Source organism: Ursus arctos, unplaced genomic scaffold (assembly GCF_023065955.2).
Source record: "Ursus arctos isolate Adak ecotype North America unplaced genomic scaffold, UrsArc2.0 scaffold_8, whole genome shotgun sequence".
NCBI lineage: Eukaryota > Metazoa > Chordata > Mammalia > Carnivora > Ursidae > Ursus > Ursus arctos.
In genome coordinates, this window is record NW_026623100.1 from 58,618,792 (window position 1) to 58,645,247 (window position 26,456).

At 36.3% G+C, this 26,456-nt stretch overlaps 1 pseudogene; it reads right to left on the reverse strand.

Annotated features, from left to right (window-relative positions):
- Positions 1-2,677: 2,677 nt before the first annotated feature.
- On the reverse strand, positions 2,678-26,456 carry LOC113268034 (ATP synthase F(0) complex subunit C2, mitochondrial-like; annotated as a pseudogene).

Consider the following 26,456-nt stretch of genomic DNA (forward strand, 5'->3'; position numbering starts at 1 on the left):
AACTGACAGATAAATTTAACCACGTGGAGAGGAAAAGATTTTTTTAAATGTATTTTATTAGAAGGGATCAGTCTGCAGAGTTAAGACTGGCACACGGGCATTCTGAATCTAATCCCAGTTATGTGTATGCATGGGTGCACACACATGGGCATACTATACACTCTGCCCTGAAATGCATCCCATCGAGTGCTGCCATCCACTTAAATGTCTCCTCTACAGGATTCACCATGACAATGGGCATTACCGTATAACTGATAGGAGTTAGAAGCCCTGGTAAAGCCGTGTACAGCATAAAGAAATTTTTCATTTTAATTTTTAAATCAAATCTTGCAAGGCTATTATGGGATGACTGACATTCCATTTGACTTGCAGAGTTCAGATTTAAAACAAGAACTAGACTATTTTGTCATGCAAAGTGAACAGAGATGGAGTTGATGCAATCGAACCACTTCTATACACCAATTGATTTTAATCCCATGGCTCTTCTTTTGATGTAAGCACAAGGAACAGAATAGCAGTGGGTAACACCGAAGGAGTGCTAATTGTACCAGGCTTTGTCCTAAGTACTTTGTGTATACTAACTTGAAACCTCCCGCCAACCTGATATATAGAAGGAGCCATTATTATCCCCTTTCATAGATGAAACTAGACTAGAGTAGAATAACTTACTAAAGGTTGCATAGTGAGCAAGCAACAGAGCTGGGTTTTGTCTCTGTAGGCTGACTCCAGAATGCATGCATTTAAAGAAGAAAGTGGACTGCCTCTCATACAAGTAGGATTACTTAATGGAGAGGAACCAACAAAGGACTTCGCAGTCACACAGAATGGGTTGGATTTCTGACTTCACCACTGCCCAGCTAGCTATGTTACTCTGACAAGATGTTTCTTCATGTCTGCTGCAATCGATTCATCTGTAAAGTGGAGATACCTGTAAAACCCCTTTCCTAGGATCATTGGGAGGTTCAAGCAAGGTGGTACAAGTAAAGCCTACTTTATTGCCTTTTAGGTAGCCACTAAATGGTAATTGTAGAAGACAAACGGAAATTATACTTTTAAAATAACTTAAAGCCAATGCCAAAAAACAGCAGCAGCAAAAAAAAAAAAAGAAAAAGAAAAAGAAAAAGAAAGAAAAGAAAAAAAAAAGAATCTGTGGGGCACCTGGGTGGCTCAGTTGGTTAAGCGTCTGCCTTCGGCTTAGGTTACGATCTCAGGGTCCTAGGATTGAGTCCCACATCAGGCTCCCTCCTCAGCAGGGTGTCTGCTTCTCCCTCTCCCTATGCCCCTCTGCCCCTCTCCCCTGCTCATGCTCACTCTCTCGCTCTTTCTCTCCTCTCTTAAATAGGTAATATCTTAAAAAAAAAAAAAAAAAAAAAAAAGAATCTGAAGCCCAAAGGGTTAGATGGCTAGTTTTCTATAATGCAGGATCAAGAGTAGAAGCTACGCCTCTCAACTCTGCCCAGGGTTCTTTGAATCACAGAGGAGTAAATAAAGGACTTTAACATATTTTTTTTTTCAATTTAAGAAGTTAACTATTGAAGTATCTTCAATTTTTTTCACCTGTTTAAAGGTGAGTCTACTGCAAGTGGCTGATACCAGGCTATCCTCTCAATCTTGGGTATATGTCACAATTAAATACACCTACACTCTCTCTCAAATACTGACAATAAATGAATCATCTTGGGAAATAAAATAAAAAAAGTAGTAGCAAGCATAGTCTGTCTGTGTCCTCAAACCATTTGAATCAGAAGAACCATTTGTCTTACTTCTTAGAGCTAGGATGTCTGCTTGTCTATGTATTTGACAGTAGCTGTAGATTGAAGTAGGAGGTCAGGAGAACCACACAATGTTATGAAAAATAAAATCAAACCCAAGCAAATGCAAAGCAAACTTTGAGAGCAAGGGAACCTTCAACCTTGGCTCATTTGTCAATCAGCAAATCCCTGAGCCAATCACTTGCTACATTTTATCAAGACCATGAGAATACAAACTGTCAAGGCCATCATGCTGGTCTTAATGAAGGGTTTTCAAAGAAAGCAGCCCTCGCTACCTGAACTGGCGCTGGTAGGGCATGGACTGAAATGAACCCTGTCATATTTTATTATTTTTGTATACCATAGGTGTTCATTGAGAATGCAAGTTATTTAAAGGCAGAGGTCTTAAAAATCTTGTCGGGGTACCCAGCATATGACTGAACACAGAGTTATAAAAAGAGAAAAAGAAACGACTCATAGCTGAATTGAATTGAAATATGGCTCCTAAAATTATTAACAACAAACAGGAGTAAAGGGATTTGTTCATTTGATACTGTAGAGTCACTGCCTTAGAGTAGTGGAGTCTACAGATAGATTAAACATACAGAGCTATAAGGATTGAAAGTCGTGATGATCCGCCTTCATGAAAAATGACAGCAGAATTCTCCTAACATGCAGCATATGATGAAAGCACTTTGTTATCATTCTTTCATTTTTTATTTGAATAATAGATGTCACCTGAAAAGAAGCCTTGACCATATACTTAATCTTTTTTTTTTCTTGATTAATGCAATATTTAATTGTCTTTTCTCTGTCAGATCCTGAGCCAACCACTTTCCCCAGGCTGCCTGAAGAGGTATAGGAAAAGGAATATTCAGGGCAGTTGAGACACTGGAGAAAGACCTATGGGGGGTGGAGATGGCTCCTTAACACCGGAAGAGCCTGAGAAGGGCCACCATCAGGCAAAAGAGCCACATGGCCTCCAAGAGGGCAGAGCCCAGAATAGCATAGGAGGAGAGCTGTTGCTTCAGAAAAGGGTTCCTGGCATAACCAATGATGAGGCTCCCAAACATAGTCCCAGTTCCATCCCCAGAGACAGCCACCCCTACCATGGCAGCCCCGGCCCCAAGTGAACTTGGCTGCTGTGTCTGTGTCCCTTGAAATGGCGGCGGTTGGAAAGCTTTGGCTGGGGATAAGTGAGGTCAGGGGACGTGGGGCTGCCAAGCTGCTGAGGGTCTCATCTGTCGGTATCTCCAGTAGTTTTAGTACCACTGCAGACAGTGTTCAGCTCAACAGTTGAGAGGTGCTCCTGACCAAGAAGGGGGTGGAGATGAACCTTGCACAGGCGTACGTTTTCAGGGGATGAGGAACTGTGGCTGGAGACCTGCCGCCAGTGCAGAGAAGATAGAGCTACACTCAGTCTTTTTCAAGCTGACCCAGCTCTGAAGTTAGAACAGCAGAAACTCTGAACATTTGCCTGGAAAGAAAGGAATTAATATTTAGCCGAGATACCAACACTATTTTGATGGGGTTTTCTTTAATAATATAGGATAGGAGACTCACGATAGTAAAAACATTGGCCAATGGCAGAAATCTAGACAATTTTTTTTTAATGTAACAAGTCCATCTCTAATGAATACCAGAAGTGGTGGTTTTCAGAAGTGATGGTGGTGGTATTCAGAAGTGGTGGTATACCAGAAGGCAAGGGCTGTGGGAGTTCAGAGGAAGGAGGGCAGCAAGGGCTGCCCCCATGCGGGAGAGGATACCCTCTCTCAGAACGTCTCTCCGTGCTAAGGACTCACACTGTCCCACCGTCCCCCTCAGACCTTCTCAGAGGAGATTCTTTAGATTTTACTTGGATAAAGATAAAATAGGTAAAATGCTAACAGTGAACAGATTATGGGTATTCCCTTTGCTTTCCTTATTACCTTTCTATACACCAAGCAGAATAAAAGACGTAGTTAATGAGACATGCAAAAGAAAACAAAGACTGATGAAAGAAATGCAAGTAACTTATAAATACACATAATTGTGACCATATGCTTCTACTTTCTACCTCTACTTTTCTTCTTTTTCACCTGTGTCTTGCTCTACTTTATCCTCTTAAACCCAGCTTCAGTCCTTTCTAGAATGGGCATAATATACGCGTAAAATAAGAAAACCACATGTAATTAAAGACCTCGCTATTGAAAAATATACTGTTATATGTATTGGTGTTTTTCAAGCTTAATTTAAATCAAAGAGCTTTGGGGCGCCTGGGTGGCACAGCGGTTAAGCGTCTGCTTTCGGCTCAGGACGTGATCCCGGCGTTATGGGATCGAGCCCCACATCAGGCTCCTCCGCTATGAGCCTGCTTCTTCCTCTCCCACTCCCCCTGCTTGTGTTCCCTCTCTCGCTGGCTGTCTCTATCTCTGTCGAATAAATAAATTTAAAAAAAAATCTAAAATAAATAAATAAATCAAAGAGCTTCTTTAATGTACATCTATCGACATCCATTTGTAGTGCCTTTATTGATGCAAGTGCATATGCAGATCGGTGTACTTATTAGACCTTCATAGCTCAATGAGTTTTTTATAAAATAAACACTTCTATAATAGCACCAACATCAAGAAGAGAGAAATTACCAGCACTCTGATAAGCTCTCCTATTCTACCTGTTTCTGCCCCAACAAAAGTATCTGCTGTCCTGACTTTCATCACCATAATACAAGATTTTTTTTTGTATAGTGCAAAAATGGAACCGTACTATATTTTTCTGTGACTTCTTTTGTCCAAATTTATGTTTATATAATTATATTTACATTATCCATCATATAAACATAAATTCCTTGAATAAATGACCATTTAGATTATTTGCCAAGTTTTTAATTGAGTTATTTGCCTTTTTGTTGTTGAAGGGTAACAGTTCTTTACATATTTTAGATACAAGTCCCTTATCACCCAATCTGTGGGCTGTCTTTTAGCTTTCCTTTTTTTTTATTCCTATATAATTAACATACAATTTTATGTTAGTTTCAGGTGTACAACATAGTGATTCAACAGTTCTATGCTTTGCTCAGTGCTCATCACAATACGTGTACTCTTAATTCCCTTCACCTATTTCACCCATCCGCCCTCCCATCTGGTAACCACCAGTTTGTGTCTTTTAACTTTCTTGATGGTGTCCTTTATAGTACAAAATTTTTTTAATTTTGATGCTCAATTTATGTATTTTTAAGTCATTTTTTTTGCTTTTGTTACTCAAGTTTTAGTATCTTACCTAAGGTCTCTTTGCTAAATCTAAGGTTATAAAGATTTATCCTTGTTTTCTTCTTCTAAGAGTTTTATAGTTTTAGTTTTTGCATTTAGGTCTTTTATCCATTTTGAGTTAATTTTTGCATATAATGTGAAATAAATGTCCAATTTCATTCCTTTGCATGTGGCTATCTTGTTATATCAGTAGCATTTGTTGAAAAGACTGCTCTTTTGGGGTACCTGGGTGGCTCAGTTAAGTTTCTGACTCTTGATTTTGGCTCAGGTCATGATCTCAGGGTCATGGGATTAAGCTCTGCTTCCCACTAGGCAGGGAGTCGCTTCTCTGCCTCTCTCCCTCCCTCCTCCCCTCCCCTGCTCATGTACGCTCGTTCTCTATATATAAAATGAATAAATAAATCTTTTAAAAAAGAGAGAAAGAAAATACTATTCTTTTTCTATTAACGGTTTTGTCACTGTTGTAAAAAATCAGTTGACCATAGATATATGGATTTATATACAGACTCTCAATTGTATTCCATTGATCTATATATGTCTATTCTTGAGCAAATACTGAAATATCTTCATTACTGTTGCTGTGAAGTAAGTTTTGAAATCAGGAAGTTTGATTGACCCTACTTTGTTCTTTTTCAGGATTGTTTTGGCTATTCTGGGTCTCTTGTATTCCATACAAATTTTAGAATCATCTATTAATTCATACAAAGAAGTGAGCTGAAATTCTGATAGAGATCTCAGTGAATCTGTATGCAGATCAGTTTGCAGGGTTTTGCCCCGTAACAATGTTAAGCCTTTTAACCCATGAACATAGCCTATTTTTCCCATTTATTTAGATCTTTTCTAAATTTATTTAGCAAAGTTTTGTAGTTTCCCGAGTATAAGCTCTGTACTTCTCTTGTTAAATTTATACCTGAGTATTTCATTCTTTTTAATGCTATTGTAAATGGTATTGTTTTCTAAATTTAATTTTTAAATTATTTAATGCAAGTGTATAAAATACAGTTGTTTTTTAATATTTTATTATTTATGTTTATTTATTTATTGACTTATTTGAGAGAGATCACAAGGAAGGCTGAAGGGTAGAGGGAGAAGCAGACTCCCTTCTGAGCAGGGAGCCCAATGCAAGACTTGATCCCAGGACCCTGGGATCATGGCCTGAGCTGAAGGCAGATGCTTAGCAGACTGAGCCACCCAGGTGCCCACAACTGGTTTTTGTATAATGATCTTATATCCCAAAACTTTGCCAAAATCATTTATTAGTGTTAACAGTTATCTGTTGGATTCCTTGCTATATATAAAATCATATCATCTGGAAATAGAGATATTTTTATTTCTTCCTTTCCAATCTGGAGACCTTTTATTTCTTTTTCTTGCCTAGTTGCCCTGGCTAGAATCTCACGTATAATGTTGAATACAAGTGGCAAGAGTGCAAACTCTTGGCTTGGTCCTAATCTTAGTCTTTCACCATTAAGTATGATGTTAACTGTGGAATTTTAGTAGGTACCCTTTGTAAGGTTGGGCAAGTACCTTCCTTTTTTTTCTTTTCTTTCCTTTTCTTTTCTTTTCTTTTCTTTTCTTTTCTTTTCTTTTCTTTCATTTTTAGTGTGTTTTACCATGAAAGAATGTTGGATTTTATCAAATGTTTCTTCTTTGTCTATTGAGATGATCATGTGAGGGTTTTTTTTCCCCCCTGTAGGCATGATGTATTACATCAATTGATTTTTGATGTTAAAATAACCTTGCATTGGGGCACCTGGGTGGCTCAGTTGGTTAAGCATCTGCCTTCAGCTCAGGTCATGATCTCAGGGGCCTGGGATTGAGAGCTGTGTGGGGCTACACACTCAGCAAGGAGTTTGCCTTTCCCTTTGCCCCTCACCTCCAGTTGTGCTCTCCTCTTTCTTTTTCTCTCTCTCTCTCAAATAAGTAAATAAAATCTTAAAAAAAAATAGCCTTGCATTTCAGCGATATGTACCACTTGGTCATCGTGTAGAATTATTTTTGTGTGTTTCTGGATTTGATTTGCTAGTATTTTCTTGAGGATTTTTACATCCATAAGAGATAGTAAGACATAATTTTGTTATCTCATTGTATCCTTGTCTAGTTTTGATATCAAGGTGATACTAGCACCATAAAAATAAGTTGTGAAGTGTTATTCCCCTTATCTATTTTGGAAGAGTTTGTGAAGAACCAGCGTTAATTGGTAATTAATAGAGAATCATTTACAAGATAGAGGTTAGGAAGTACTGTTTTTGATAAGCTAGTTTCTAGACAGGATAACATACCGACAATCTTTTTTTCCCCCCAGTTTTATCTTGAGACTCCTTTTGATTTTCTTGAACAGTTTAGAAAAGTGGTTTTACAGACAGTAGCCAGAATTAATTTTTTTGTTTTCAGTTGCAATTTCCTGATGCCTACTGAGATGGAATGTTGAAGTATGCTAGAAACAATTTGCTCAACACTGATTAGGACTTAATAACCAGGTATTAGTTCTAAAGTTAATTACATATTTTGATTGGTTTTACTTGTTGCTGTTATTTGGTTGCTGTTTCTCTGTTTTGGGGTTTTTGGTTTGCTTTTTTAAGGATATGAGGCAAGGGTACAATGACCTGGTTGACAGTATCCTCCAGAAAAAGATATGCAGGAACACAGTACTAAAATGGCTTGGGTTTATGATGCAGTACAGGGTTGGGGGGAGAAAGCACACCATGCAGAAACATGGAGCATCTCCATAGGAGGAGGTTAGAAAGAACTTACTACAAGATGTGGGCTGTGAGTAAGTGTTTTAGAAGATGGTTCAAACAAGTGAGGCTTTGGTCTGAATTGGATGCTCTCAAGAACTGTGGATAGTTCTATGAGTAGAAATAAATCTTGCTGAGAAAGGGAGAAGACTAAAGAGTAAAGCTAAAGCTGGGACAGGTGGATGTTTGATATTTTAGGGTTTGCACTGTGATGTTTTGCTCTTGGTCCACATCATGAATTGTTCTTGTTTTTGTCTCACTTCTGAAATTGATATTCTGTAAAATTATTTATGTCCAGCAGGAGAACATAGTGGCCTAGCTGTAGGTCACTTCAGCTCCTAACAACATCGAGGCCTAGCTGTCATAGTCAAGCAAGTCCTAACTTTTTAGAGGTTAATTTTCCTTTTTTCACAGATGAACTATATAATAAATAGTGCATTTGTCATAAAGTCTTATGCGTCATTAAAGTAAAATCAAAGGACCATGGTGATATAATTAAATTTGCAACATTACATTTTGTACATTAAAACAAAGCAACTCTTCTGTGCTACTGTTTCTTTTCCTTGCTCTTGTCCACAATAAAAAGATATATAAAGCACTGTGTGATCTAGCAGGGAAGGCTGGGGGGAAGGTGTATAGCAAGACTGTGACTAGATCTCACGTTTGAACAAACAATATAATCCAAAATGTGGTCTAATAATTATGGCCCCTCGTGAAAAACAATATGTCACTGAAAAGCAATAGCTTTCTAATAATATGACAAATATTATTTCTAAATCTCAAAGTCAGCAATAAAGTTTGAGGTCCTCTATTTATATTCTAATCTTTCACTAGGTTCTACACTATCAGTTTACTAAGTTTCATGTTAACCTTGGAGATTTAAAGGATACTGTTCGGAGTAAATCAGCTGTTTGTCCTTCAGAACAGTGAATTCAACTTAAATACAGACTCGTGGGAAGATCTGCTTTTAAAACAGAGCCAGTGTATTACAATTTGAATATTCCTTTATTTCTTTTTTAAAGAAATTTGCTTATTTTCTATTCATATTATATTATGAAAGTAACCTGGCATCAGCATTACTGATGAATTTGTATCACTGGTGGAAAAAAAAAAATATATATATATATGCCAGTGTAAGCTTAGAATTCAGATTCACTTCAAAAAGGAATTCTATGTGCAAGTTACAGATCGATGTGTAATGAAGCAGATCCATGTTTTTGAAATGATGCCAGAATACCCTGGGCATTTTTTTCCCTGGTTAAATATGCATTAGGTAACACGTATTTTTGCACACCAAATTATTTTAGAAGACTACTTGGTAGTACTGGTTTACATTGTCAAAATAATTTAAAAATTCACTGACATTTTTTTAAAAGTATAAGTACATGCATTTGATCTAATGTTATTGAGCCAATATCCCATCATATGTACAATTACATTTTATAATACTTATTCTTTTAGGGCAAATACCTCTGCTTTACTCTTACTTATATAAGGTTGACTTAGCTATTCATAAACTATTCCATATAAGTTGCAGATAAATTTGTTAGGCTTATCTACATTTCAAATTGGATATGTCATTGGAGGACAATGAGTCACTCAGGATAATTGACTCATTTCTAATAGTAAACTATTTCTTCTAAAAACAGGTAGTGTCTCTTGAAAAATTACGATCTTTTATATTCTTAATTATTTCTATAGGGTTTTTTCTGCATTATACTCAAAATAAATTACTATAAAAATCAAAGTTTTCATTGTTAGTGTAATGGTGTCCTATTTTAAATTTTCTAGTTGGTGCCAAGAACTGTGAAGGGTCTAAGATTTTTACCCAGTTTGCAAGCTAACAAATTAGCCTATCACACTTTTTTTTTCTTTTTAGATTTTATTTACTTATTTGAGAGAGAGATAAGAAGAGAGAGTGGGGTGAAGGGCAGAGGGAGAAGCAGACTCCCCGCTGAGCAGCGAGCCTGATGTGGGACTCTATCCTGGGATTCCAGTATCATGATCTGAGCCAAAGGCAGATGCTTAACTGACTGAGCCACCCAGGCACCCGTATCACACTTTCATGGACGTCAGCAGGAGAAACATGACTCTTGGGTCAGAGACAAAGGGTAATTTATTACTCACAGCCGTAACAGTAGCCAGAATATTAGTTTGTTGCACTGACTCTCTAAGCTCCAATTACCACAGGGAAATGAGAAGTTGTCCAGAGAATGACTCTACATGCAGTGGGAGGTGTTACAAGGGAGGAACTCTGAAGAAAGGGAACCCACACCCTTTATAATGGAAGATAAATAATTCTGTCCTAAATACAAACATCCTTTGAAAGATAGCTTGGAACGAAGGCAGTCAGTGCTTTTGTCTCCGAGACACCTGAGAGAGCCGTAGAGTACTGCCTGTTATTTCTGGTGTACACAAATGATACTGCCTCTCATAGGCCGATTGTGTGTCCAGGCAACTTGTCAGACTCTTCTTTTTTCTTAAAATTTGTACCCTGATTCTGTTGTTGGCTTTCCCTTAGGCGGATGATTAAACATCTGCGTATAATGACACCTGTGTATTTTCTTTTCTAATCCTTACAACTCCTAATTCTCTTTCCTTCTTTTAACCTGAGGCAGAACTTCCAGTGGTATGTGACATATGGCTTTGTTCCTGATCTTAAAAAAATCTACATGTATCTAATATTTCTCTGTCAAGTGTAATATTTGCTATTGGTTCTTGGGTACAATTTTTATCCAGTTAAGGAAGTTTTCTTTTCACTTATTGATTTTTTTCATTTATTGATTTTTTTAATTAATAGAGATAACCAAAAGATTGTTTCTTTTAATAGGCTGAATATTATTGGTAGATCTTTCTGATACTGAACCATCATTATGTTCATACTCAATCATGTAATTAAATAAAACTGTAGGATTCAGTAAGCTTATGCAGTATTTTAGGATATATATTCCTAAGTGAAACAGGGCTGCACTTACTTTGTCATTACTTTTATGGTAATCAGAACTACACTAGCTTCATAAAATGACCTGGGCATCTTTATCTTATTCTATTTTGTGAAACAACTTGTATAACATAGGAACTTAATATTATTTTAAAGTTTGTATGAACTCACTTCAAAACCTTCAGTCCTGGCTTTTTTGTTTTGTTTGTTTATGTCTGAAGGGGAAATCTTGGCTACTACTTTAATTTTGTTTAAAATTTATTGTTAAGTTTTGGAACAGGGCATTTTGACACTGTATATTTTTCTAGAATTTATACATTTTTTAAGTTTTTAAATTTGTTAGTGCATTTGATAATTTATTATGATAATGGAACTATCAAAAGTAGTAGGACTAGGACAAATTATTTAGTAGAATGGGTTAAATAAACTACTTCAAGGAGAAAAATGAAAGTGGATGCCTACTTAACAATACATTCGAAAGTGGCTAAATGGATGTGAGTGGGGGGATGGGACGTGAGTGGGGGGATGGGCAATAAGGAGGGCATGTGATGTGATGAGCACTGGGTGTTACACTCAACTAATGAATCATCGAACATTATATCAAAAACTAATGATGTACTATACGTTGGCTAATTGAATTTAAATTAAACACACACACAAAGTGGCTAAATGGATTAATGATCTAAATGTGAAAGATAAACTATAAGACAGTAGAAGAAAAAATCGGATATCTTTATGATCTACGGACAGAAGTGTTCTTTAAAAACAAAATTTTAAAGTCAGAAATCATAGGACAAAAAATTGATGAATGTCATTACATCAAAAGTAAGGATAGCTCTTCAATGAAGGACACAGTGGGAGGAGGTGTGTAAAGGAAAGAGAGGTTTAATAAAAAGAAGAATGAACTCTTGCTATTGGCAGTGACATGGATGGAGCTAGAGTGTATTATGCTAAATGAAATAAGTCAGTCAGAGAAAGACAAATACCATATGATCTCACTTTCATGTGGAATTTAAGAAAGAAAACAGATGAGTATATGGGAATGGGGGGGGGAGGGAAACAAACCCTAAGAGACTATTAAGGATAGAGAACAAACTGAGGGTTAATGGAAGGGTAGTGTGGGGATGGACTAGATGGGTGATGGGTATTACAGAGGGCACTGTAATGAGCACTGGGTTGTATGTTAAGTGATGAATCACCCAATTCTATCACTCGATTCTACTCCAGAAACCAATAGTTAATACGTTAACTAACTAAAATTTAAATTAAAAAGAGATAACTAAAGGATACTTATCAATAAAAAAATAATAAAAAAGAAGACATGTATGTTATAAAGAGAAGCTTCCCAAAACCCACAGCAAATATAATGTTTACTGGAAAATGTAGGAAGCATTGTCTTTTTTAAGTGAGAGTTGAGCAGTGATGCCCAGGAGTTTTGTTTGCAATCATAGGCACCCAACATTGAATACAACAAACTAAAATCCCAGTCTTCATGGGGCTTTTGTCAGGTTGGGTCTTTTGATAATGGATCTTATCTTTTGAACCTGTACCTAACGGGAAGATGTTGGTCAAAGGGTACAAACTTTTAGTTATAAAATGAATAAGTTCTGGGGATCTCATGTACAGCATGGTGATTACAGTTAATAATACTACGTTGTCTACTTGAAATTTGTTAAGAGAGTAGATCTTAAGGGGCGCCTGGGTGGCTCAGTTGTTAAGCGTCTGCCTTTGGCTCAGGGCGTGATCCTGGCGTTCTGGGATCGAGCCCCACATCAGGCTCCTGTGCTGGGAGCCTGCTTCTTCCTCTCCTACTCCCCCTGCTTGTGTTCCCTCTCTTGCTGGCTGTCTCTCTCTCTGACAAATAAATAAATAAAATCTTAAAAAAAAAAAAAAAAAAAGGGAGAGTAGATCTTAAATGTTGTCACCACAAGAAAAAAGGCAACTATAAGAGGTGATGAATGTGTCAATTAACTTGATTGTGGCAATCATGACACCATATATATATATATATATATATATATATATATATATATATATATAATTTATCTTATTTATTTATAACATTGTATACCTTTAAAAAATCATCACATTGTACAACCTAAATAAAATTTTTATTTGTCCATTATACCTCAATAAAGCTGAGGGGAAAAATGGAAAAAAAATATGTGTTTTTTAAAAAGTTAGTTTAAATGGTTCTGGAAACCCTGAATTTTATTATTTGTATCTAGCAAGATTCAGGGAGATTTTTTTCAGAGATTAACCATTATTTTAATAAACTGGTATACAAAGAAATAAGTACACGTGATGGAACAATGGGTAAAGAATCCATTGACTAATTTAAATTGAGTATTGAGTACCTATTGACTTAAAGCAGTATTCTGTTATAGAATCTATTGTAATTAATTTTTTTTTTCCTTGAACATTCATTCTGTCTTTTCTGACATAGCCCAATTTAGTGTCACCATATGATTCGGAGTAAGAAGCTGATTTTCAGAAGAGCTATAAATCAAGGAAACAATTTTTTAAATAAATTAGTTAATTTAAATTCCATAAGATTCAGTGAGTCAGAAAACGTTAATGAATCTTTTGGTTAAATACAGCTCTACTATACATTGGGTCATCAAGTAGCAAAATGTGTATTAAAGTGGTTTTTATGAGTAATAAACATTCATATTCTTCTGAGACTGTATCTTATCATCTAGAGAGAAGGGTAACACTTTGTTCTTTTAAATAAGCTTCAAATAATATTGCCTGATGAGTAATGAGCAGAGGAGCTAAAACAATTATATTTTTATCTTTTTTACCATGGAATTAACTTTATCTTGTTAATTTTGATTTTTAGGCATAGAAGAGTAGAAAATGAAGCCAACGTTTAAAAAAAAAAAAAAGATAAATGAGTCACCAGAAATTAGATTTCATTGACTAATGTGGTTTATCACCTTCTGTATGTTTATAACAAGCTAAGAAAAAATTGTTCTGCTATTAGGGAAAATTTTTTGTTTTGGGTATTGTTTGTTTCTATTTATTTTGAACCTCAAAAAGCAACACTGTGTTGGCTGAATTAATTGAATAATTGCTACCAGGTGAAGTTCATGTTATATATGACTGGAAAGAAAAGAATGTACTGATTTTTTTTTTTAATCCAAGAGATTTCTGTTTTAATCACCCAATATTTTAGGAGAGGTGCATTGGAGATATTTAAAATCGATACTGAATTGTGTAGAGATCTCAAGTCTAATTAGTGATAAATCCCAGTATCTTAAGTGAACAGCTTTAACTTAGTGTTTCCAATGTACTTTGCTAGTATTTTACCTGGTACAGAGCTCATATGCCTATATTTTAGTGAAAGCTCTCTGGTATATTTCACACATACGTATTTCTTTATAGTTCATTGGAGTGGTTGACTATGATTTCTCCTACCATGGTTACAAAAGAATGGGAAGCATTAGATGAACAGATTATATGAAGACAAACCAAAAGCTACAATATATCACATTGTCAGTTAAAGATCAATTGTAAAATGAGATCCAGAGCAACAGAGTGCAGAGAATCAATACCAGAAGGTCATTTTATCAGGGTTTAAGAACTGGTTGAATGCTATATAGGATCTGTAATTTAATATACAACAGAGAAATTTGAATAATTAAGGACTCAGATTTCACTCTCTTGACTCAACGAGGACTTTAACAAAGAAGGTCAAATTTAGGTACCATAAAACGGATAGTACTTTCTTGGCAGTCCAAAATACCCCAGTTTACTGTTACATAGGGATATGGAAAATTCTAATTTGGAGGAGTGGGCATGAAAGTAAGACAATATTTGAGACATGACAAACTGCAAAAAGGCCATTTTCTCACCTCCTCCATTGTTCTGGCGTCTTCTCCTTCCTCTCTTCATCAGTGTTACTACTATGAGAGCGTCACACTTTTATATAATCAGGTTACTTTAGCCCGTAATTGATGGGCCCAGTGGAGGGCCTCTGATCCAACCTTTCTCTTAGAATAATAATTCTTTTCTCTAGGATTTGTGGACTCAGAATTTTAAAAGATTCAAGGCAGTCTCTTAGGTAATTGAAGCTAGAAAGATAGAAGATCTGTTAAGCCCAAAGCCCTTAGAATCCATGTGGAGAAAGCAGGTAGGTATGTGTTGACAGCAAAAGGAATAATGCCAACATGCATAGTGGAAAAGACTTTACTCCCAGGAGCAGTTCTCTTGGCCAAAGATGCTTATCTGAACTTCTGCTTCCAGAGAATAGAAGCCACACCATTCCTCTACTGGTATCCAAAATTATCAGTGAAAGGAAGTTTTAGTGATTGTATCCCTTTCCAGTAAACCAGCAGGGGTACCTCTGAATGTATTTCTAGTTTAATAAAAGTAAAAACTCTATTTCTTGCTTTTGCCTCCACCAAAGGCCTGTGAACCAATTCAGGATGATCTAATGTATAAGTGTAGAAGGTCTCAGGTGGTCCTTTTTTTTCTTTAAAGCAATATTGCTATCATCGAAATTAGAGTCAGCAGGGAGCTAGTGTTGATATGGGGTTAAAAGCATCATCCCATACTGGGTAATCAATGGGTATTAGGTCAAGTTATGGTCTTGCACTGTTTTTGCTGGCTGAAAGTACTGTAGGTGAAAGAAACACAGGACAGCTTACTTACAAATTGCACTTTATATAATATGTAAAGAAAATCCTTACAAGGAGACTTTAGAGTTGCCTGGCTTTCCCTAATTTAGTAAACAAAGGCGCTTAGAGGACATATTGACAATTGAAAAGATGGACTAGAGAGGAATCCAATGCTTGATTGTAGTTTCATACTAAATTTTATTAAATCTAGTGAGTATTTCAGTTAAATAAGTATGAAAATATTATAAAGAATGGGCAGTTCAGATGACTTTCTGTGGATGGAAATCTGCAGGGGGGGAGGGGATACAAACAATGTATTGATAGGAAGAAAAACCACTTTTTACCAGGCAATTTCACCACCATATATGGAACTGCATTTAGCATTTCCTTCTTAAACTCCTACAGTCTTTGAGGAAGAAAGAGTCGGGAAAATGAAAGACAGGTATTTCCTGGCATAAAATATCTTCCTATCTTAATGTAGGTTTTCATAATCAATATAGATCAGACTGTTCCAAGTTGATTTAACCTATAAAAATGCTCACCTAAAACTGTTATAGTTACCTACTTACGAAAAATATTCATTTCCAGTGGATATCAAAATAATTGACTCAAATTTGCTCATGAAGAAAATAATACTCAAGAGGCAGACTTAATGTTTAAACGTAATAGCTCTGTATGTACCAAAAAGAAAGTCAAAATCTCGTGCAGTTGAACATTTTTAATACAGATAATCAGAGCTACCATTGACGGAGGGACGTTTACTATGTGTCAGGTGCTTTCCCTAGTTCATTTCATGTGCATTCTCTAATTTAATTCCCACAAGCTAAAAAAGTACTGTCATTCTCATTTTACAGAATAGGAAAGAAAATTTGAAATTAGGAAAAAAAAAAAAACCACTTGCTTTACAACCCACCTTTTCAATAAGCATTCTTTGAGTACTTGTTTTATAAACACTACTGGTTGGTGCTATGGATTAATAACAAGGGTAGTAACTGTCCTTTCCATTAAAGACTATGTCCCCAAAGTTGCACGGCATGTGTTGCTGGCAAGAATTGAACCTGGTTGTCTGTGACCTGACATCCTTGATCTTTGTGTAATGTTATAACATCTCCCTCCCACTTTCTCCCCTCCCCATCCCACCAAAAAAATTAAAACACAAAGTGTTAAATGAAATAATTGAAATCAGACCTAATTCTAAAGGAAGTTTCCCCATTTTGCTACACCAGTATGTGGGATTCTTTGGTTTTAAGAGAATAAAAGGTCAGCACTAAGGCCAATGAATCAAAAATCTTCTGTCAGATTAGACAAGCAGTATGCTTCGGGCCCTCTGATAGATGGGAACACATAGAAGGCATCAGAGCATCTGCTCTCTGAGCACTTTCCAAAATATCTTTCCCCTCAGTTCTTAACCTGGTGTTTGCAATTCAAAAGGCATCATAATCTTGGAGACCTTTTCCAATTACAGATTTCATTTTTAGTCCCTGAATTATATATTTTTTAAAAAACCCTCCCTTTTTATTTCCTGACCAATTCTCTTCCATATCCAAACTCCCCGTAAGGTGCCCTGTCATCTAAAAACTATATTCTTTCTGAAGTAAATTTTCTTTGAGGTCTCTTGTTAATTTTCTTCCCTAGCCCAAATCCCATTTATTAAAAGTGTTCCAACAGTGGGAAAGCTTTTCTGAGAGATCCTGAAGAGGATACTTTTCATACAGATAAAATGGCTAAAGGAGAGAAAAATAGAGCCCAAGTTCAGTTGTCTCTTCAATTAGGTTGGCATGGTCTTCGTAGCTGTAATCTATTTAACTGCTTGCGAAGCTGTTAGAAACCCAAACACCATAAAATGAAAACTGAAATTTGCCTGATTTTGTGACTTAAACTGCTCTGCATCTAAAATGTCTTCAGAATAGGTTATATACCATGAATGTCTAAGCAAAGGCAATTTTTAAAAATGCACAACCTTTCATTTATTGAAAGCATAGTATGTGTCTGACAGTGTTCTATTTTGTATATTAATTTAACCTTTGAAAAAAATCCTAGGAGATAGATACCTGTTTATTATTATTATCCCTGTTTTGTCTTATTTAGTTTTTTATTATCCCTATTTTAAAGTAAGGAAAATGAAGTGAAAGGGAAGGAGATAACTTGCCAGATTCTCATAATTAGAAAGTTATACAATTAATATTTAGTCTACAAAAATACTCATCATGTGATAATAATGTTTCAAAAAAAGATAACGTGGTAATTGCTGTGACCCAGTGTAAGACCATAAAAAACTAAAGTCTGTTGAGGTCAGGTCTAAATGCTCATCTGCTTTCACTATTTTGGCTGAAATAACTGCCAACCTCTGATATATTAGCCCACCAAGCTATCTGGTTTGCCAGTCTAGAAAATGCACTAATTTTAATTAACCTCCTATTTCAGCCACTTATTTCTTAATTTATTATTCAGGCTATAAATATGATTTGTTCGACAAGTTTAGTATTTAGAAAGCATTGCCTTGAATTATTAAATTAAATTTAATACTACTTAATCTGTCTCCTGCATTTTATGACTTTTAATTAACTGCACATTATTTTTTTTAATTTTATTTCATCAAAACTAAAATCTTTCTTTTTGAACATATAAAATCAGTCCAGTGTCTGTTACCTCTGCACACAAGTACTTTTGATTTATAACCTTCGTAACCTAAATGGATCTGGATCACTTAATAAATTCCAGTTTTAAATTTAATCATGCTTTTAGATAATACTCTAACATATAGGAATTTCTAGCAAATTTAAATTTTCTTTAAATTTAGAAAATGTTGTGACAGCTCTCTTCAAAATGCTACCCTTATAGAGATAAGAGTCTTATCCCTGTTTTTTCTCTTTTAGAGCCTGTAGCTTTTTAAATAATGTGCAAGTTTACACTGGTGATTGCCTTAGTCAAAAAGTGCATTATTGACATGGTGTATTTTTCAGGGGAACCATACAATTCATTTTTGGTTTAAAATAAATTAAAGGAAATCCTTAATGGCCATGCCAATCCATTCTGTTTTTTGAATAGCTGCATTGTGATTGGGACAGTTGTGTGTGCTGATAGTGAAAAGTTCCCATCCCTTTATCTCTATACCCACATGCCAACCCACACACATATAGATACATAAACACACATGTGTACAAACACATACAAATGCAATATATATATATATATATATATATACTCAGTGATAGCTCTTTCCCACTTTATTTATGAATGTGTATGTATATGTATATGTATATATGTAAACAAAACTAAATTATTATTTTTAAAGATTTTATTTATTTAGAGAGAGAAAGTGTATGAGTGGGGGGGAGGGCAAAGGGAGAGGAAGAGAGAAAATCTCTAGCAGACTCTGGGCAGAGCCCCACATGGGGCTCAATCCCATGACCCTGAGATCACATGACCTGAGCTGAAATCAAGAGTCAGATGCTTAACCTACTAAGTCACCAGGCGCCCCAGAAAACTAAATTTAATAGAACCACAAATACACATTAAATGGTATTCAATAGGTTAAAGACTGTTACATCTTAAATATCATAAACCACATCCAATTGTATATTTAAAAGCAGATAATGTCCAGTGGCCTCACCTCTTCCCTTTCTCCTGCTCTACAGAGCCTTTGGTGCTGAGTCTTAGACTTCCTCTGAGCCCTTGTTTGTAAAGCCACATTTCAACTCCGCAAGCACATGTAATGAGAGAAAACGTAGAGCCTGCAAAACTGCAGTGATTATAATTTTATAATGTTGGCTTCCCTGAGCCTGTCTCCAACAACCATAATTAATGCAATACATCCGTTAGCTTCTCTCAGGAGTAAAAAGAAGGATCTAATTGAAACCTTGTAAAGCAGTTTCACAAGTGAAATGGAAAGAATATTGGCATTTATCTACCAGCCCCACCTTTACACAGTCACAGATTATTAATGTTTCATAAAAATGTTGTAAACCTTCATGCTAATATCACTACAACTGATGAATTTAGGTCAAATAATGACAATTGAATCTTTAATTGGTAATAATAGAATTTCTTTTCTGGAATGAGAAGCTATGGATTCTAAAAATTATTCTATAATTAGTAATAGTCATTTTATGATTCTGAAGAACTTCTAGACCAGCATGTCTAAACTTAAGAGAGAAGAACTATTCCATATTCTAATAAGTAACATGTTGATTTATATAAAGATGGTACTGACAGCCTAGATAAGATAAGCTAACCCATTCTTCCCCCACACTTGGCTGTGTTTGGCATCACTCTGTGAACACTGTAAGCAATGCAGGTCGGAGTCTCAGTTTTAATTATGAAAAATAGTACCTGTTTTTTCAACTGCCCTCCTCTAGTCTTCCTCCTCCTCCTCCTCCTCCTCCCCCCATTCTTTCGCCTCCTCCTTCTCTTCCTTCTGCTGCTGCAAAATAGGAAACCTGAATTCTGAGCTCTACTTATAGTATCTTTTTCAAGAATCTTTACCTGTTATTGAGGGTTTTTTTGCACGGATTTAAATCTCTCATACCCAGTAGGTACTATCATCAAAGGAATTACATTCATTTACTGTAGGATTCATTTACTGAGGAAGAATTTGCTGAGCATCTGCTGTGTGCTCAACAGTATATGCTCAATGATCAGGCTTCAGTGTATCGACAGACCTTTGTCTTCGTGGAACTTATCTTCATAATCGTTCAGTTTATTGTGTAATATCCACATGGCTTCTTCATTGACCTTTGGTTTGTTTTGGAGTGTATTTCCTAATTTTCAAATATGTGGGAATTTTCTACTCATTTTTTATTACTGATTTTTAGCTTAATTTTGTTGTGGTCGGAAGACCTACCTTCTCTGATTTTAATGTTTTGAGGACTGATGAGATTTACTCAAAATGTGGTCAACTTTGTTCAGTAACCCATGTGCACTTGAATGTTTATGTGATTGTATTGAGCAGTGTTTTATGTATTTCCACTAGGTCAAGTTTATTGTTTTTCAAGTTTTCTATATTTATTTTTATATTTTTCTACTTGTTTGATCAGTTGCTGGGAAAGGCATATTAACTCTCCTACCCCAATTATTGTCCATTTCTTCTTGTGTTTCTATCTTTTTTCCCTTTATTTGAGACTCTGTTATTAGGTCTATACAAATTTAGAATTATAACCCCCTAGTGAATTTAACCTTTCATTATTATAAAACATCTTTCCTTATTAATACTAAAGTCTTTTGTATAAAGTCTACTTAACTTGATATTGATGGAGCTAAACCAGCTTTCTTTTGGTTAGTGGAACATATTAATTTTTTTGGGTTGTGTAACTTTTCTGTATCTTTCTATTCTAAGTGTAACTCTTGTATGCATAATATAGTTAGATTTCATTTAAGTTTAAATCCCTGTTATCTTTAATTGATTAGCTCATTTGCATATGGCACAACTACCATTGTATTGCATTTAAATCTACCACTTTGTAACTTACTGTCTTGTCTGAACTACGTTGCTTTTTCTTTCTTTTCTTCTTTTATGTTGATTAAATGTCATTACCCCATTTTTTCCAGTCTTTGCTTGACAGTTACTCATTTTCTTTATTGTTATTTTATGGTTATCCTAGAAATTACATTATAAACTTTGACTTATTGAGTTCATATTGATTATGATGTGATTTTAAAAAGCATTTCTCATCCTAATATAATAGTTTTTTACTTAAATATAGGCATTTTAATATGTTTTAGCTGTATTTAGTGTAAAATCTTTGAGTGTTAGGAATGGACTATTTAGTTTAAGCATAAAATATCTGTATGTGAGAGTAAAATAACAGTACACAAATTATTGTGAAAGCTGGGATTAGATCTACTTTTTTTGTCACAGAGCAGGATACTGTCCAACCGTGACCTGAATTTACATTTTTCATATGAATGTTCAGTATCTTGTGAACAGTATGAAGGCAAATAAGACACAATCCCAAAATATTTAAAATTAAATAAAATAATTATAACCTTAAAGATAATAATAGAAAGAATTCTTATCTGGTCATAAAGAACAATTTTTAGAAAGTTCTTGATTAAAGAGGGGGAAAAAATCTTTGGTAAGAATTTGGTTATTAACCCATAGCTTTCCACTAGGCTGATAATAGGAAACTCCAGAAATATTACCATATATTCTATTGTACAGTTGAGGGTATAGTTCTTAACTTTCCCTTAAGGATTATCTTAACATGATATTATTTGTGGAGAAAGGCAGGAGGATAGTATAGCAGAGCTGCTGTTGCTCAGTCTGCTCAGTCCCTACCTCGTCATTTTGGTGGATTACTGCATACTTTCAATGCCTAGTGTCTGAATCTCTTTGCCTCAAGGTGGGTCTCTGTGGAAGTTTAAATTGTTGCACTGCAGCCTTGCTGTCACAGAGAAGTAATGGCTCATCAAAACAGCTGTCTACCAAAAATTGATCTGAGTTGGTATATAAATACCCCAACTCCCTCACCCATTAGGGACAACGACTTTGAGATTTCTGCGTGTAGTTTAAGCTCCAGTTGTCCATGATGATAACTTGTTTGGTAGTGTATCCTTCATTGGCTCATTCCCTTCCCTATCTCCGTGTCCACTTCATGACTTGTATTTCCTGAAATATCTCACAAATAAACTACTGACACTTGAATGATTTTCTAGGTATTAGCTTCTGGGGTAACCCAAATTAAGACAGTTGGTACTAGCAGTGGTTTAAGAAGCAGCTCTTCAAGATAAAATTTTGAACTTGCATCACTCAGTGGGCAGATGCTTCTAAGACCCCATTACTAGTAGTAAGTAGGGTAATGAAAACCCCAGAAATGCTGTAGCATTACAATAACCAAGACCCATACCTGTAGTGAATTAGGATACAAAAGAAATAAAATGCACTGGCTTGTGTATCTCTAGAGATATGGGACAATAATTATTGTAGGAGTGGTGGATTTTTTTGGTCATTAAGTAATTTAAAAAAAATGAAAGTCATGTCATCTGGTATAACAAGGCAAGCCACAGGCTGTAGCAGCATTAAAGAGATTCTCCCATCCTACAACTAGTGAGCTCACTGAACTGAAAATCAGGCCCCAAAATAAAGGTATAAAGAAAGCTAAATTCACATTCTGGCAAGTCTTCTATACTCAAGTCAGAGCCCTGATAAGGGAAGGAGAGAACTTTAAGACCTTAGATGAGATATCTACATACACGGTTTGAGAACTTTGAACCCTGAGATTTCCTGGAAGCCCCTGGGCTAACAGAAGTGGCACATTCTTCTTACCAGACAATAACAGCCTCTCTTCTTCTGGAAACCATGCAATGACTTCACTTGAGGCAGGTATCATGTACAGTCATGTTTTTGTTTTTGGTTTTTTTTTTTCTTCTCCAGAGCTGCTCCTCATTTCCCTCTTTGCTTCTATTTCAGTAATCATGATTATGACTCAGCCTGGCCCAACTGGAGAAGCACCATCCCTATCTTATCAGTTAGCTATTGCTGCATAACAAATTGCTACAAACTTAGTGGCTTAAAATAACAGACATATACCACAGATTCTGTGAGTCAGTCTACATATACTTAGCTGGATCATCTTTAGTTTCTCACACAGCTTCTATCAAAGTGTGAACCAGGGCTTCACCCTCATCTGAAGACGAACCGGGGAAGCAAATTCTCCCAAGCTCGTGTAGTTCTGGGCAGCGTTCAGATCCTATAGGCTGCTGGACCAGGGTTTCCTAAGGGTATTGCCTGCCTTATACAATAAAAGCAACATACATGTGCAACAGAAAAACTTAAAAAACGTGATCAGAAGGCTGATGTCAGCTATGATGATGCAAAATCATAGCCATATACCAATCTCAAGGGAGCCTTTTCCCGAAGAGGCTGCATCCTTTTGAGGAATACTCTATAAAACAAAGCACCTATACATAATACCAGATTTTATAATCTTTCCTCAAAGAGACCTAAAGAAATTTACCAGGGCCCACTTTTATCATTTGAAGCCTGTTACACAGTCTGGGCTAACAACATACTGGGGAACCCACAATGTCCTCATAGACCCCTAGTTAGGATGCATTGTCAATCCAGTGATTCTACAGAGCCCTCACCTCTGATATTTCTCAGTCCATAAGTACATAATCAGGATGCATATACTTGGTTGACAGGGCTCCTGTACTTGCAACCTGACCTGTGAAGGACTGCAGTAATGGTAGGAAGGTTCAAGTAAAAACCTCCAAAAGTGCTCGCTTCCAAGCAGGTTAGGAAATAAAAAGCAATACTGTATCCCAGGTGGAAGAGCAGAATGGCAATGGCAGAGGCCTAAAGGATATAATGGTGATGGTTTTTGTTTTCATCCTATTTAATTGAGAGGTCTACATGCCTCTTCCCCCCCCCAAAAAAAATGGAGTTTGGAAATGATAGCAAGTAGCATGCACTTAACCAGGTGTTATATCCAATTGCAGCTGCTGTGCCAGATGTGTAACTTTACTAGAACAGATCAATACAACCTTGAGCAGTTGATATACAGTTATTGATCTGGCAAATGTGCTTTTTACCTCCAATACTAATCAGGAAAGAGGATTAGAAGCAGTTTACATTCAGCTGGGATAGATGGTACTATACATGCATAGTCTTGCCCCAAAACAGCATTAACTCTACTAATTTTAACCAAATATCATCAGAAAGAGTCCAGGTCATTTAACCATTATACAGAATATGTAGCTGGCTCTCTATATTAATATCTTATTAAAGAATTTACAATTTTAAGTTTTCTAAAGTAATTAAGAAAACGGATGTCAGGGCCCATAGTCAAGAAGAAACCTGTCAAAAGTTTAGTCAAACTGACAAGAATGTTAAACTTGTCTTGGTCAGGGATCACAGGGTGAGTGATTTATTGTCAGTCTATCCCATATAATATCACCTTGGATCAAGAAACCCATTTTATGGCAAATGAAGTGAACACTGAACATATGAGCATGCAGTTCTCTAGTCCCAGATAGACCTCATCACTTAGAAGCTGCCAGCCCAATAGAATGTTAGCATGGCCTCTTGAAATGCAGAGCTGAGACACCAGATTGTGGATGATGCCATTCATAGTTGAGCGCTGCCCTCCAAGGTGTGGGGTACAGTTGAACCAAGGACATATGGTGTTATAGCTCTGATAGAATAAATAAATCTAAGAAACAGAAGATAGAAACAGTGGTTCTTCTCACACTTCCAGGTACTCACATAAGGAATTTGTACATCCTGTGCCTATAACTTCAAGCTCTGCTGGACCAGAGGTCCTGGTTCCCAGGGAGGACTCTTCTAATAGGCAACACAGCAAAAGTTCCAGAAAACCTAAATGCAGGACTGCTACCTGATCATTCTGGGCTTCTCCTGACTGAAGACCAGAAAGCAAAACAAACAAAATGTTACTTGGCCAGCAGGAACAATAGATTCCGATTATCGTGAGGAGGTAGGATTGCTGCTACATGACAGAGGTAGGGAGAATTATGACTAGAATTCAGGATATTCCCTGAGCAGTCATCTGGTGCTTTTATGATGAGTGGTATTCATTAATGCATAATTACAACAAGTATGCCTTACAAGGGCATGTTATCCAGGGACACAGATCCCTAAAAGATGAAGGTCTGTGTTTGCTTACTGGGCAAGACCAGTGAAAAGCTGGCTGAGAGTGAAGGGTCTGTAGAATCACAGTTGGTGAAGGAGAGGGAGTGTGTTAGTTTGTCCCACTTCTCCTTCCATTTTTTTCAATGAAACTGTGACTGGCCACCACGTGAAAAACAGTGATGATATTGAGCTATTGAGTGAATTTAACATGGGACATGGGAGGGTCAGTCCAAGGCAAGTAAATTGTTACAGATGCTTGTGGTGCCCCACCCATGTCCCTTCAAGCCTTAGCATGTAAGTGCATACTGATTTTCCACTGCAGTCATTATCTCTTTGCCTGAAGGTTTATCTGGAACCTTTTGTGCCCCCTGTTCACCGCAGGCCAAAAGTGACAGAAAAATAACACTTCTAGGATCAGTCCTATACCACTGACTCCAAGAGTTAATTTAAAGACACCCCAGCCCCCATGGTCCCAAAAGGAAACCTCTTTGTGCCCTGTAATCTGCAATGGTTCCCAGACTTCTAGTTGTCTACAGTGGCAACTGCTTGATTGAATCGTTGTCTCAAGGTCCGCCCCTCGGAAAATCTGAACTTAGACAGGCTTTGAGATCAAACTGACTGGGGTTCTAAATTTTGTTTGGAAACATCTCTTTATAATATCTTTCCCTTCTTCTCTTCTTCCCATTCCCCCCCCCCATTTTGCAACAAAATTTATGTTAGAACATAATTTATTTTTGCAACTTAAGATTGATAAATTCTTAGTAACATTAGCTAGCAAAAACTGATAGTAATATTCATTTTACAGAATATTTATCAGTGATAACTTCATAAGGTATCTAGTTTTATATCTGGCACATACTAGACTCTCTTTAAAGAGTCTTTTATTTAATGATAAGTATCTTGCTTTAATAAATAGAAGCTTAAAGAAAGGTATTTTATACTTATACCTGAATAATAGATATAATTACATTAATTGTGTAATTTTACATGTTAATTTCCACAGCACATGCTAAGAGTAGTTGGTGTTAGAATATATTCAGTAAAAGACATGTATTTGAACGTTCTCACCAGTGTTATTTATAATAGCACCAAAATGAAACTACCCAAATTGTCATTAGGACTAGAGTGGTTAAATAAATTGTAGAATAGTTATCTAATGGAAGACTATGCAGCAATAAAAATTAACAATATACAACTATTAGCAACCATATGGATTATTCCCACAAACAAAAAGTTGAAACCTCATATAAAATGGAGTCCGGAAACCAGACGGAGGTGCTCTCATGCCCTGCCACCCGTTGGAGTGGTAAAGTAGATTTCTTCTGTTGGGAATGCAAAATATGTCTTTTGCTGTTGGAGCCTGCAACTAATCTCCTTGCCCAGAAACAAGTTCAACCAATAAGAAAAATACACAGCTCAGCCAGTAAGAAACCATCACCACCCTGAACTCTCACTTCTCCAATGGGCTTTCATCCAATGCAGCCCCTTCCAACTTCCTTCTTTTCTCTGTAAAGTAACAGTCCTCTCCTTTGATCCAGACCTGCCTGTGGTTTGCCGTAGGCGGCAT